Genomic DNA, 15,595 nt, shown 5'->3' on the forward strand with positions numbered 1-15,595 from the left:
CCAGGGCTAAAAAATGGGAATGTGTGGGTAGTGAAGTAGATGGGAGGGTATGGGGGACTTTTGGGATAGCATTATGTAATTGAGGAAAATACGTAATAAAAAAATATTAAAAAAAAAAACCCAGGATAGCTAAAAACAATCCTATACAATAAAAGGACTTCCAGAGTACCTTTTTTGAAATCTCTGATTTCAAGTTGTATTATAGAGCTATAGTAACAAATACTACATGATATTGGCATAAAGACAGACATTTTGTTCAATGGAATCAAATCAAAGACCCAGAAGTAAATACACATACCTATAGATATTTGATATTTGACAAAGAAGCCAAAAAATATACAATGGAAAAGAATCAATAAGGAAGGCAACTACAAGTCTATCTGAGGTTTTGTATCACCATGTGCTAACAATTATACACAGTGCCAGTGATAAAAGACTCATTTCTGAGCACCTCAGGCTCATGGCTCGCCCTGTCTTACTCTGTAACATTCATCTTTCTCACTTACTCTATGTAAATCAAGGACTCAGTATATGATCTATCTAACTCAAAATCAGCTGGACTGAAGGAAACAAAACACACAGCATGGTAACAATTCCATTTCAGTATTCAAAAATCTCATATATCAAGTAGACCTCAATACTGATGGGTACTGCAAACCTCTCCTGATCTATGTGTTCCCCAACAACCAAATTACTACTTCGTGACCTTTCTGCCTTCTTAAGTCCACAACAGTTCTGGCCAGCACTCTCATTATCTTCTAAAGATCCAATGTAATTCACTAGGCATAAAAAAGAAATTGGATGAATACTCCCCTTATTTTTCCACCAGTAAAATATCTTCCTACATTTTAATTCTTTCTCTCTGTTGTAAGGAATTATCTGTTCCATTTCTGCATGCTTTGCCACCCTCTATGAACTGTTCAAGAACTTCGCATGTTATGTAACCTCCTATCTTTCAGCTGGGTAATTACATAATAAAATAATGGCTGGATGAATGGAAAAAAAAAAAAAGAGCACTGACTGCTCTTCCGGAGGTCATGAGTTCAAATCCCAGCAACCACATGGTGGCTCACAGCCATCTGTAATGAGAAACAAATAAAAACCTATGGGCTGGAGCGAGCAGGGGGCGGGTACTGAGCAAGTGGGGCTGGAGCAAGAGGGAGAATGGGAAGTGGGTGTGGGAGAAGAGTTTTTTTTACCTGGATTATATATAACATTGAAGACTAGATGGTCCAGAAATTATGGAAGCAGCGGCCTGGTAAAGGCCACCCAGGCTGTGACATGGTTTGGTAGAGAAGTCAAACAGGAGACTCTACTTGAATAAGGGCCCAAGTGTGTGAGTAATTTTACTTTTAAACATACTTTTGCAAGACAGGTTCAATATATTATTTAATCTAATCATTAGAATCGAGCCTCCTTGACCTGAATGTCTTCCAGTAGACTCAACTACTTAACCACTTGACCACCTCAATGAGCACCTTGCTTCCACCATACAAGCCTATGCGAAACAAGCCATGCCAAATCACAGCAGCTAATGGAGAAGAAGCCTGGCCTTTGGTCTTCAATTGTTCTCAGCCATCTGTGTTTTTCCATTACTAAGAGGTTCTTAAAAGATCATTATTCCTGATCGTCACGCAGCCACACGAAGGTCTCTACATGTTATCTGAACATTTTCAGCTACATTTTAATTCAACACCTTGTATTCTTTCACATGACCCAGAAGAAGTATGAATGAGGTCATGACCAAGAGCACATATTTGAGAGTTTTTCACAAATCTGTACATGCCCTTATCTTATTACATGACTCAGGCAGTCTATCTTCTCTAGTGTGTCTAATAGAAACAATCAAAGTTCATTTGTGGGTCTTAAATTTGGAGCAACTCCAGTCAAACAAACATTTATCAAACACTATGCGCCTAGTTCTGATAGCTACTGGTGATAAACAGAAAAAAACAAAAACAAGAACAAAAAACATAGATTTTTTTCTTGCAGGCCACTGACGGAAAAGATCACACAAATATTCCCAAATTAAATACAAAAATATGAAGCCGGAGAAGTGCTAGGACAGATTAGCTTGGGGAATCTGGAAGTGGGAGAGAGAGGAGAGGATGTGCTTGAGTGGGGAAAGGAACATGTGTATACACATAACATCTGCTCCAGATGTTTACATCTTATAGGTAGCCACATAGAGAGAATTCGGTTTATGTAAATAATGCTTTGTCCCATTGCTCTGGAATTCAATTTATCTCATCCATCATATTTCCTGGATTTGAGGGAAAACGTTTTGTTTATATGAACTTGTTCCATCGTTGCATGCCTAACGGTAAGAAACCAAACAAGTCTCTGGAAGTGTTTTCTGAGGGATATATCAGAAGTTCACACTGAGCTGGGGAAGACCTGATCTGCCTGCCGGCCAGGTATCTTCATCATGTTGAACACGCACGGTTCAGAAGAACTAAAGCTGTACTCAGCATGCTTGGTGGTGCCAGGAATCAGGAGAGACAAGCTCCAAGGGAGGAAAGCAAGAGATCTGAAGGGTGGAGTGGATCTCCCAGGGAGCTTCCTGGAGGAGGCAGTGCCTGCAATCCAGATGTGTTTTAATTCCTGTGGATCAGAAAGTACAAATTCAGTCTCTAGAGTAGCCAGGCAGTTAACCAAAAGGAATGACTTTCCTCCCATCGATAAAACAACAAGATGTGGTGGGCTCTAGCAAAGTCTAACTGCTGCTTGTGTGTGTGTGTGTGTGTGTGTGTGGGGGGGGGGGTTATGTGGGAGTCAGACAACTGGCCAAGCAGGGGCACACTGGAGTAACTTTTTATTTCCAAAAATCAAGGAATTTATACTTTTATAGGAAATTTCCAAATGTTATCCAACACTTCATATACCAAGCAAAACACATCTGCTAGTGATTGAATTCACTAGTGACCAATTTCTGACGTTGGTTTATTAACGTTAGTTAATAAACCATTTACAGATCCTGTAGTTCAAAGTGACAATGTCCTTATTGGAAGTATCTGATCTGAGTTAATAATGTATTAGAATGTACTTAATTGCAATAAAGGGAACTTGTGCTATTAAAGTCTCTCTTGTGGGTCAAATCCAGAAAAATAATTCTAAATGTCCTAGACGAAGTGGCCTGGCTGTAGAATAGAAAGCAATCATGGCTTTGAAGTGTGGTCTTCTCTTGTCTTGCTGGCCCGTAGCACAGTTGGGAGAAATAAGACTACAGTGAGAGAGAGCTCTGGTTACTATTCTGAGTCATAAATATTTTCATTTTCATTTGCTCCAGCCTAACGGCTGCCTGTAAGAAGCCAGGGGTCTGTGTGGCCAAGCCTAGGCCGGATGGAATTGCTGTGGTTCTTTTTGTTTTAGTTTTTTGGTTTTTTTGTTTTTTTGTTTGTTTGTTTCCTTACAAAATCAAGGAATTCATATTTTTATAGGAACTTTCCAAATTTTATTGAACACTTTATACGCCAAAGAAAACATTTCTGCTAGTGGTTCAGGTCATTAGTGAGCAAATTCTATATAACAAATAACGATTGTTATTGTTCGTAATAAATCCCACACAGGTTAGGGTCATGAATCTCTAGGATTTTTGGCTTCCTCCGGGTCCTTCCATTTGGTAGACTATAGAGAAAAGGATGTGAAGGCAGAAGAGGCAGGTAAGGGGGAAGGGATGAAAAACTAACTGTAAGGTATACGCGGTGCACAGAAGAAAGCTTTCCTCACACAGGAGCAGAAGAAGTCCGGGGAAACTTAGGAGAGATGAACTGCACACTTTCTTCCTGTCTTCTCATCGTCGTCCTTCCTGCTCTTTACACTGCTCCATTCCTTAAAGGAGACACTCAACTGAGTACACTGAGTTTGAAAGGATCGGAGGGAGCAAATCACTAGACCACAGTTTGCGAAGCTGCACATTATTTCACCAGAGCGGAGCCCCAAGGAAAGCCTTGACAAACATTCAGAGAGACAAAGATCAGGTCATGCAAACACAATACACAACAAAAGTCTGTAAAACGCCGAAGAGCGTGCGTAACCTCTGTGAACCTCGATGGACCTTACCGCAAGTTTCTGTTTATAGTTACCACAATTTTCAGTCAAACTAATATTTATTTTAGCTGTAATCAAAGACCTAGAACGTTTCCCTGGAAGAGCAATGAAATCAAAAACGTCACACAAAGGATTAACCCTGTGAATAACTCCTGAGTAAATGCTGTTGTCATTCCGGGGACAGGAGCTGTGTTCCTGTAAAGAAATTAAATGTGTCAATCAGAGGGAAGCAAAAAAGCCTGCAAGAGGGTAAGTTCCCCCATTGGTTATGCCTGATGATTAGATTTTATTTATTTATTTTTTTTACTGAATCTGGGTGTGGTGGTACATGTCCGTAACCTCAGTACCCAGGAAGCTGAGCTCAAAGTCAGCCTGGGCGCCATAACGATTTGAGCCACTCTGAGTTGCACAGCGAGATTCTCTTGCCCAAACACAATTTTGAGCCCTGACATTTGCCAGGTTTTTGCTGCCCTGTTCAACACCTCTGAAAGATAACGGGAAATAACTTTGGCACATAGAGATTTCAAAGCAGAAAACAGGATTGTCATTAAGAGTGGAAAAACAATATTAACTAACCGGACCCCTCAGAGCTCCCAGGGACTAAACCACCGCTGCATATGTAGCAGAGGATTGCCTTATCTGGCATCAATGGGAGGGGAGGCGAATTGTCCTGTGGAGGCTCTGATGCCCCAGTGAAGGAGGATGCTAAAGGGGTGACGCAGGAGTGGGTGGATGTGTTTAGAGGCAAAGGGCTGGGGGTGGGTGGGATGGGGGGTTGTGGAGGGGTGACTGGGAAGGGGGACAACATTCAATAAAAAACAAAGAAGAAGAAGAAGAAAAAGAGTGGAATTTGGTACCGGAGGGAACAACCACGCATCTCCTTTGGGCCGATTTCAAGCTTTGGACCATGCACTGAAGATCTGCTTGCTCAAAGGGAGGGAGACTTGTTTCAACATCTCTGTAGAGGTCCACCTGTGTTATCTTTTGCAACTTATTTTCCTGACGCACTTCCAAGTCTTCTGTGAAGTGTTCCTTCCAGGGAGTTTAGTGTCTGGGGTTTATCCAATAAACCTTCCCAGTCTGCTTTCTCTCTTGTTTTTCCACCAGGCAGCCAGTCCCCTCATTAACTTAAGTATAACCAACTTGAAAGCTATCTTGTTGGAAGAAGACTAGCTTTTCCCCCTTGGTTGAGGCGTTCAAGATTGGAATGCTTTCAAGCATACAAGACAGATGACCAGCAAAGTTAAGTTTCTATCTCACATTCCCAGACTCCCAATCTCTGTATGTGTTTTATCTTTTGACCAGTCAGGGAGAAAGTTACCAGCATTTCTGAAATTCTTAGGGAACTGCTTAAGAAGCTAAAGCTTCCTCCACAGTGTCTCAGAGGCCAGTGATACCAGGGACTGTCTTGGCATAAAACAAAACAAAACAAAACAAAACAATAATAAAGAACAAAAAACAAAAAACAAAAAACAAAAAAAACAGAAAAGAAAAGGTGAAAAGTTGTGCCCGACACTAAGACACAGAGGGATGAGGTGGGACACCAAAACAGAGGGGTGAGCTGGGAATCTGGGACTGAAGCCAGGACCCTTTCCTTGGACTCACTCTGCTATGACTGTGGTCTCTTTAGTTATGCCCCATTTTACAGCCACAAAAGAAAACTGAAAATGTAAGATATTAAAATAAAACTGGAGAAGCCAAGAACTGTTATTATTTAGTCTACTGCCCTTTAGTTTCTTTGCCCGTACATTGTGGGTAATGGCAAAACATTGAACATGGCTTGCAAAAATAAAATGAAGCAAGATAAGCCAGCTTTTAATGATGCCTGGCTAGTAGTAAATCACAGACATATCCAATTTCATGCCACTTCTTAAAAAACTCATTTCATTTTGCAGTTATCTGTTAAAATTTGATCCCACAATCTCTTCATAGTCATGATTAATTCTAAAGGAAATTGTTCTGCAAAGTGGCTCAAGAAGATCTCAATGGATACATCTACAAAATTCGCCCGCACCTAAGGTTCAGCAAAGAAGAAGAGCGTACAAATAACAAGAGCCAGAGGATCAAGGAGTTTGCAGTGAGATTGTGTCTCCTCTGTAGCATCAGGAGCTATACCCGCACATCTCACCCACCTGACTGCCCAGTGTCAGGTTGCCCAACTGTGAGCTGAACAATAATGACACCAAGGAACACATCAAATCAGACAGAGAAAAGTCCATGAGTCTTCCACCTTATACAGAGAGCTACAGGCAATTGAGTAAAAAGAGAGCACAGCAATAGGTTGGCCAGTGCCAAATGGTCAGCTCTGAAAACACACATATAAGTAACTTTATATAGACTCCACAGGTTATATTTAAGCATATATGTGTGTGTGTGTGTGTGCGTGGTGTGTATATAGATATATACACATATATGTATGTATATGTATGTATATATATGTATGTGTATGTATATTGTGTATACACACATATACATAAATATATATAATAACAATTAATTTAAAAAAGAGACGATGAATTTGAAGGAGAATGAGGAGGAACGGTTTGTAGGAGGGGTTGGAGAGAAGAAAGAGAGAGAAGAAATGTAAGTAAATTGCATGACCCGTCCAGCAGGTCCAGTTATTCGAGGGTCTCTAGGGGACCTTCTCCTAAGAACCAAATGGGGGGTAGAGAGGGACGAGGGCCTTGTGCGAATAACGACACGGAAACGTTCTGAATTGCATCAAGGCCCCAATGTATTAGCCAGGCCCAAGGTTTAAATGCACAAGCAAAAGGGGAAGTACAGATACTTATCAGTGGGAGGGGTGGGGCAATACAATTGCACAAGCAAAAGGAGAAGTACTTATCAGTGGGAGGGGGGGCAATAGAAATTTTTTCTTTTGGCAGCTACACAGGTAAGCAGGAACTTGGTGGTATCAGGGTGTGGCCAGGACATCAGAGATGACTTAGGGCTGGAACATTCTGTGGTTGTACTCGGAATCGGTGTGTCGGTGGCCCGCTTTTGACCCCCTTTTCTTCTCGTGGGGGAGAGGCCCAATTCAGAGATCACGACAATTGTGTTGTCTTAATGGCTCTCAACAATTGCAATCTAAACAATAAACAACTGCAACAAAAATGCCAGGAGGAGAAGGCAGAAGCATGAAGCAAGGGAAGTTTGCTTTCTGTGACTGACTTGTGACTAAAGCCTCAACAAGACTCTGGAATCCTGGAATCTCTCTGGCTTTTCTACAAGTTCAGCCATCATGACTCTCCTGGGTCATGTTATCCTCCCAAAATAGTTCTTAACTTTTCAGATGAAATCTGCTAAGGTTCAAAAACAACAACAACAACAACAACAACAACAACAACAACAAAACGATGTATCTTCCTAAAAGACTCTTCTGTTGCAGGATTGGTTCCCAGTTGGTGATACTTGAGACAATTGAGAGCTGATTGGCTCATGAGGATACTAACCCTGTCAATGGGCTCCCAGCTGAGAGGTGGGGACTAGTTAAGGATGGGGCCCAAAGGCACATGCCTTTGTAGGCGTATTGTATTTTTGTCATTAGCTTCTTACCCTCTTTCATTCCCTCTACATTGAGACTCTGCTTCACCACAGGCCCAGACATAATGGAACAAGCTAGCATGAGCCTCTGAAATAATGAGGCAAAACAAATCTCTTCTATCCAATCACAGTTACAAGAAAGTGAGGACACATTGAAGACTCTAGTGAAATCTATGGGTTCCTACCTTGGCCATTGGTTTTTAATCTTATATGTAACAAAGCTGAATTAAGTTCCTCTTCTCTCTGTGAGGTGTCATGTTCAGTGCTGGAGGCATACTGCTACACAGTAGAAATACCTCCTCTGCCTTGTATGCAGGTTATAAGAAGGTTAGACATTTCAAAGCAGAGCTCACAATTAATTACCCATTTTGGATATTCAAGAGACTGTGTGGGAAGAACCAATAGTTTATCCTCAGGCCTGTTCAGATTGAGTTGACTATAAAGTAGATGCTTCATAACCACACACACACACACACACACACACACACACACACACACACACACAGTTTTGACACCAGCACTTCCAAAATATTAATTCTTTATGATCTCAAGAACAAAGAGTATTATTTATCTGTATTTAAAGTCAATAAAATCACTTAAAACATTTTTTCTCTAATAGTCTAGTGGTCCAAAGAAACAAAAGATATTAATATAATTATGGCGACTTCTTTATTGCTTATAGGCAAGTCTCTTCTACAAATAGAAGATGGCAAATGAACCAGTTTTAGAGAGACAGCTGCCCAGATAAGAAACTAGGTCTGCCACGCCTGTCTGTTTCCCAGGCCAGGTCAACAGGAACTTTGTGTTTGGATATAGTTCTATTATTCTTACTCCAGTCAGAAACAATGTGCAATAATGAGAACAAAGTCTGGGCATTCCTGAGCACTCAGCCCAGAAAACTATGCTCGGAAATATGAAAAGATAATAAATATTAAAAGGAGAAAATCTCAATCAACTTCTAATGTGATACATGCTTAGTAACTCAGTAATTATACTGAAATATTTATCTATCTGCTTATTTGAGACAGGGTCATCTCCTGTTCAGGTTGTTTCCTGGCTGTGGAATGTCACATATGTGGTGCCCTGAAACAATGGAAATGCACTACACTTCAGTTCCGGAGACCTGCAACCACAAGCAGGGTTTTGGCAGGTCCGAGTTCCTTCAAAGCTCCAGGGGAAAGCTGTTCCTGGACTCCTCCAGATTTTGGTGATGCTATTGTTTTCTTTGTGACTACATAGCTACAGTGTCTGCTTCCACAGCCATCTTTTACTGGATGTAGAGCATTTCCAGATCCCCAAAGAATCTTACCTCAAAACCCTTAACTTAAATTCTACCTTCATGACTCATTTTCCAAAATAAAGTCATAGCCATTGATTCTGGAGGCAAGAATGGGGAAACTATATAGTTACAATTGAACCCCACTACAACCTCCAAAAAAAAAAAATCACATCTATTTCCTCTTCCCCAAATCTTCTTTCATTTGTCTGAAGGCGTTCAGGTCTCCTCTTGATGAGATAAAGGAAACAATGATCATCATTACTGAACACCTAGTGTCTTCCAAACATGTGTCAAAATAATATTATGTGTTAATTTCTATCTTCCCCCTCTGTAGCTGTTAACGTTTATTCCTTTTTTCTGAATTATAACAGATGGCCTTGGTCTTAGGGTTTCTAATGGTGTGATGAGACACGATGACCACAGAAACTCTTATACAGGAAAACATTTAACTGGGGCTGGCTTACAGTTCAGAGATTGAGTCTATTATTGTCAGGACAGGAAGCATAGTGGCACAAAGACAGACATGGTGCAGAAGAGGAAGCTGAGAGGTCTACATCTGAATCCATAGGGAGACAGAAGAAAGAGAGACACTGGGTGTGCCTTGAGCTTTTGAAACTTCAATCCTATACCCAGTGACACTCTTTCTCCAATAACTACTAGGAGGTGTCTCCTCCTAATAGTGCCATTCCATATGGCTCTATGAGAGCCATTTTCATTCAGACCAACACAATTACTTTTCTCACAATCTCAGGAAGAAGTATGGGGAAATATCACTAACTTATTTGTGTTATGCAAAGTGCTAACATCCCAAGCTCTTGGGGAAGAGGATAAACAGAATGGAGACCTGGGAAGTTCTAGAAGCCCCATGAGCAGAGACTACAAGAGAAGCTGCAGTGGTGTTTGTAAGCAGTGTGCTAGAATGCTGTGTCAATATTATTTCAGCTCTCTCCACAACATGAGCGGAATATAGCATTCTGGTCTGATATACAAGACAGTGAAGTAGGACACTATCCCAGATGACACAGTTACAAAATGTCAACTTTTTTTTTTTTTTTACATGCTCAGTTCTTCATGAAGGCACTTGAGAAAACTTCCCAGTCCAAGTTAACACCCTCATCATTACTTGTGTGTACAGACTGTTTTAGTGAATTCTGGTCATTTATGTTCAACATATGGAGGTCAGATAGGACACATCCTGATGTTCCTTTCGCTCAGTGGTTTACGGTCAGCTGAAAGAGGAAACATTTTCCACATTCAGTGTGGGAAAAACAAGAGTCTAGAAATAGCATTCAATTCCTCTTTTCCCTTCATATTGTATAACATGAGCCAAGCCAAGAAATTTCTGTTTATGAATTGGGCATATACTGCCACTGGTCCAAGTAAAATAAAATTTGTCAAACCTCAATAAATCAGATATTTTCTTTGTGGGGCCTATTCATCAATTTCAAGTTAAGCCAATGTGTTGTAAGCTAGAATGGAGAGGCAACACAAACTTCCTGTGTTCCTTAGATGGGTTATCAAACACAGCCTCCCTTTCCTGTTCTTTTCTGCCTATCAACATCTACCTTATCCTTCTGCTTCTTTCTTTCCTCCCTTATCTACCCTTGGCATTCCACAGGTGTGTTCCTGGAATATTTGTTAACCATATTACACTCCATCATTGTCCTGCATTATGCAATTTACAGAGTGCCTTTCTAGAGAAATGATCCTGTCTTACTTTAGATCATTGGTGCTAGCTAGAATACCTTGTTTATGTCTGCTAAAGAAAAAAAAAAGAGAGAGAAAAGAAAAGAAGAGAAAAGAAAAAAAAAAGAAGAAAATAAAGAGGCCAGAGAGATGGCTCTGTAGTTAAGAGCACTGACTGCTCTTCCAAAGATCCTGAGTTCAGATCCCAGCAACCACATAGTGTCTCACAACTATTTGTAATGAGATCTGACACTGTCTTCTGGGGTGCCTGAAGACAGCTACAGTGTACTTGTATTAATAAATAAATAAATAAACCTTTGGAGGGAAAGGGGAGCTGGAGAGGTGGCTTAGTGGTTAAGAGCACTGACTGCTCTTCCAAAGATCCTGAGTTCAGATCCCAGCAACCACATAGTGTCTCACAACTATTTGTAATGAGATCTGACACTGTCTTCTGGGGTGCCTGAAGACAGCTACAGTGTACTTGTATTAATAAATAAATAAATAAACCTTTGGAGGGAAAGGGGAGCTGGAGAGGTGGCTTAGTGGTTAAGAGCACTGACTGCTCTTCCAAAGATCCTGAGTTCAATTCCCAGCAACCACCTAGTGGCTCAGAACTATCTGTAATGGGATCGGATGCACTCTTCTGGTATGTCAGATGACAGCTATAGTGCACTTACATAAAACAAATAAATCTGGAATGAGAGAGAGAGAGAGAGAGAGAGAGAGAGAGAGAGAGAGAGAGAGAGAGAGAGAGAGAGAGAGAAGGAGAAGGAGAAGGAGAAGGAGAAGGAGAAGAAGAAGAGAAGAGAAAAAAGAAAAGAAGAGAAGAGGAAAGAAAAGAAGAGAAGAGAAGAGGAAAGAAAAGAAGCAAAAAATAAAACCCTTATTTCCCCTATTTGTTGAAATGAATGTGTGGCCACATGGAGGCCACAGGTAGTTTTCATATACTTCTTGATTGGACATCAGAGTGGAAGCAGTTCTCTCTTTCTACGTCATTCCACATTTCTTCAGGTCACCCAGGTTTGTTTCCTCTTTTATTCTCTTGACTTCATTGAGCTCCAGTGAAATAGTTTTTGATGAGGTGTTATAGTTTAAATTTCAAACGTCCCCAAGGGTAAGAAGGTAAGGTTGCAAGTGCTTGGTGCCCGGCTTGAGATGCTGTTTTGATGGCTAAGGAGCCAATAGGAATAGGAACCTGGCCATGGAAATATCCCACCAGGAATGGGCTGAAGATTACAGTCTTCCCTGGTCTCAGTGCAACTAACTCTCTTCTTTATGGTTCACTGCCTTGTGAGTAGGAGGCACCACACACTCACATCTTCCGGGATGGAGGAATGGAGTCACGCAGCTGTGTCACCACCATCGTGATGAGCTAAAATCATCCTGAGACCATGAGACAAAACAAACTTTCTTTCCTTACCTTGTTTCCTTCGAATTCTCCTCTTCTTCTTCCTTCCTCACTCATCTTCCTTTCCTTCCTTTTCTTTTTTCTTTTTCTTTTTCTTTTCCTCCTCCTCCTCTCTCTCTCTCTCTCTCTCTTTCCTTTTCTTTCTTCCTTTCTTTCTGAGGCAGAGTATAAGGTAACTCAGGGTAGCTTTCAACTCTGAATAGCTAAGGCCAATCTTAAACTCCTGATCTTCTGCCTCTATCTTTCAAGTAATGGGATTACAAGGATGTATCATCACACTTGGCTGAAGAATGATATTTCTACATAGTTATACTAACCTCCAAATGGAGCCTTACTGTATGCTTCCCCCACTTTACAAGACAGTGGTATGAACTGTGGTATAAGAATGAGATTAGAATTCAGATGTTATTTCCTGGAGAAATTCTTTAAAAGGTTTAAAACAACAGCAAAACCACAGCTTTCTGAATGTTCAAGACATCAAAAGTGTTTCCATATAGTAATAAGTAATTTGCCACTTTATAATTAGAAAACGTAGCTGTACTATGCCTCTTGAGTTTGCTGTTGTTGATTATAGGTCAAAATCATCATCCCTCTTGCAGACATGCTGTGTGAACAGCAATCTGGACTATGCCTGATTAAGACAACAAAGCCCTCAATATAGGTTGACTGCTTTTATTACATCATATCCCAGTTCTTTTCAATTTCCTTCTGTAGCCAATGAGTCTTAATCTCATAGCTGAGTGGGGATTATGTCAAGAAACCTAGGTTTGATGAAACTTGCCTCATATTGTCACCAGGTCAGTTGATTTAAGGGCAAATCTTAATTCTTAATTCCTATCAGCTATACTTAATGGCTCATAGTGTTACATTTGTAATTCTATGAAATCATTCCGAAAACTGAATCATGATATACTGACTGAACATGCTTAATATAAACTGTTGCAAAAATTGAAACATTTTGACTGACTATACAATGTCACATGGGGAGTGAGTTATGTGACCTCATATGATGGACCACAGTCTTGGTGGCAACACACTAAAACTGTCCTGTGAGTGCTGATGAGATGGCTCAGCAGTCAAACGCTCTTGCTTCACAAGCCTTGAGATCTGATCCCTCAGAAGGCATAATGGGAGGGGAGAATCAAGTCTCAAATACTGTTCTCTGACCGGCACATGTGTTATGTGTGCTGTGGCATGAGTATGAACACATGTATGCATGTGTATGCATTCCTGCATACATACAAACATCACATATCCATTAGGCAATTCACAGGTAATAAAGATTTTGAAAATAAAAATAGTGTACAAAATTCCATTTAGTATATATATATACATATATATATATATATATATATATATATATATATATATATATATGTATATATATATATATGTGTGTGTGTGTGTGTGTATGTAGTGATTTATATGAAACATAAATCAATTGTCTTTAGACTTGGGACTAGCACAACTTCCAAGATAACCATGCTATACATAAATTTAGAATGATGCAGCTAAAATACTTCTGCTTTCAAGTATGAACATTTTGTATAAGGCACACTCAATTTGCCTTTGGACATTTTGGTTCACTATATATAACATTACTTTATGATTTCCACAGGTAGCCCCTGAATACATGCAAATAGCTTGATTTTATGTTTCTTAACTGCTGAAACTCTCTCCAACAGTGTTTCATTAATTCCTTCTGCTGTTCCCATTTCTCATGCTCAGCATGTTATGTATCTGTTGAATGACATTTTGCTCAAGGTTTGCCCATTGCTGGATATACATTGCTTATTTAATCACTTAAAATACTATTCTAATACAGAAACACATTGTGTAACACACCACAGAGAAATGCATGTCATTATCTGAGTTGTATAAGAAGTATTCTCATGCTTTTAGTATAAAATGTGATATTAGAAACCTTCTTCAATGTGGCATTAGTACCTGTATTCTATCCTTGAAAATTAAAAACCAACATGACCTCCAAGTTTGTCAATAGCTTGTTTTCTTTCTCTTCATCTTTTGTCCATGGTTGACATGTTCCCTATGGTATGTTTAGTTTTTGAAAACCGAGGACTTCCAGTAAAAACTCATTCAAGTCTGGCTTTAGATATTTGTTTCATGATTTGGGTTATCTTTTGGTTTTTAATATATATCTAAATTTTGTTGTTAATCTGCTATCTCCAGACACTGTTGTTCCCCAGCTAAGAGTGCATGGGAACACACCTCTTTGCTGCCAAGGGAAATAAACACCCTGGTTTAAACAATCAAAGCCCCTCTACCAGAGAGAAAATCTGTTCTGCTATGTATTCTTCACTGTCAAAGATACTGGAAGTCAGTCAAAAGCTAATACTGGAGACAGCTTTAACCTTGAATAGGAAAGCAGTTTAGGAAAGTTGTGGCTTCCAGTAAACTCTGGGGTCCTAACACGCTATATAAACTAGAGCTGAGCTGGAAGTTTATACTCTATCAGACCACATAAGAGTCATTAACAACACGGAAGTTTCAACTGCTCGATTTGTAATCTATACTAGAAAAGGCTTGTGGGAACTCCTTGAGTGAGATCTAAGAAAAGATCCTTGTGAGATTTTTCCAACATCTGGGAATGTCATTCAACCTTGCCCATGGAGACTCAGATGCCATTGTGCCTTATGGACTACTTACAGCATGAAGTTTCAGTTTACCCAGTGGCTATGTGTTGCCCAACCTCTGAAACAACTTCTATTGCTAACTTCTGCAATACAAGAGTCTATTACAATTAGTCTGTTGGCTAATCTGGCAGTTGAATAGGCTCTGGCCAAGTTAAACACAGTGTGAGTCTGATAGACTTGGAATTCTCTTGAGGATTATGTTCTCTTCTCACCAGTAAATTAACATTGACTCTAACATGGAAAGTGTCTCATTACCCTAGATGGCTCCCAATCACATCTTAGCAGCCCCTGAACTGACCAGTCTTTTTAGAAACTCACTGGGAAAAGATGCCCTTCCCCACCTAAAATCAGATACCTTTCAGGTACATTTCACAAGTCCTGATAGGCCAATTCCATCCACTGGAAATGACCCACTGCCTCCACCAGACTCCTCCCTGCTTGTTTAGCTGCTCATGGGAAATTTAATGTTTCCTAGAATTGCACAGGGAGACATCTGGCCTTGCAATATGCCACTTATGATCATTTCATTAAAGCCACCATCTCGTTTATTTTTTACGTGAGGTAGAAATGTTAATGTCATTTACTTATAAAAAGGGAAACCAAGACATTTCCTAAAACATTTTTAGATCCAGAGGCAACCACGCCCAGCATTGTGTGGTGTTTGAAGAGCTCACTGGAGCAGCTCAGCTTCAGCCTATCTTTGTAACTAGACTGGAGCATAAAGGCTACTCCCAGAAAACCTGAATCCGGTGTTGTTAGGTTCCTGATTTGTTTTGTTTTGTTTTCTCTTCTTTTCTTCTCTTCTCTTTTCTTTTCTTTTCTTTTCTTTTCCTTTCCTTTCTTTTTTTCTCTTCTCTTCTCTTCTCTTCTCTTCTCTTCTCTTCTCTTCTCTTCTCTTCTCTTCTCTTCTCCTCTCCCCTCCCCTCCCCTCCCCTCCCCTCCCATCCTCTCCTTTCTCCTCCTCTGTTTCTTCTC

This window comes from Mus caroli, chromosome 16, assembly GCF_900094665.2.
Source record: "Mus caroli chromosome 16, CAROLI_EIJ_v1.1, whole genome shotgun sequence".
Lineage (NCBI taxonomy): Eukaryota > Metazoa > Chordata > Mammalia > Rodentia > Muridae > Mus > Mus caroli.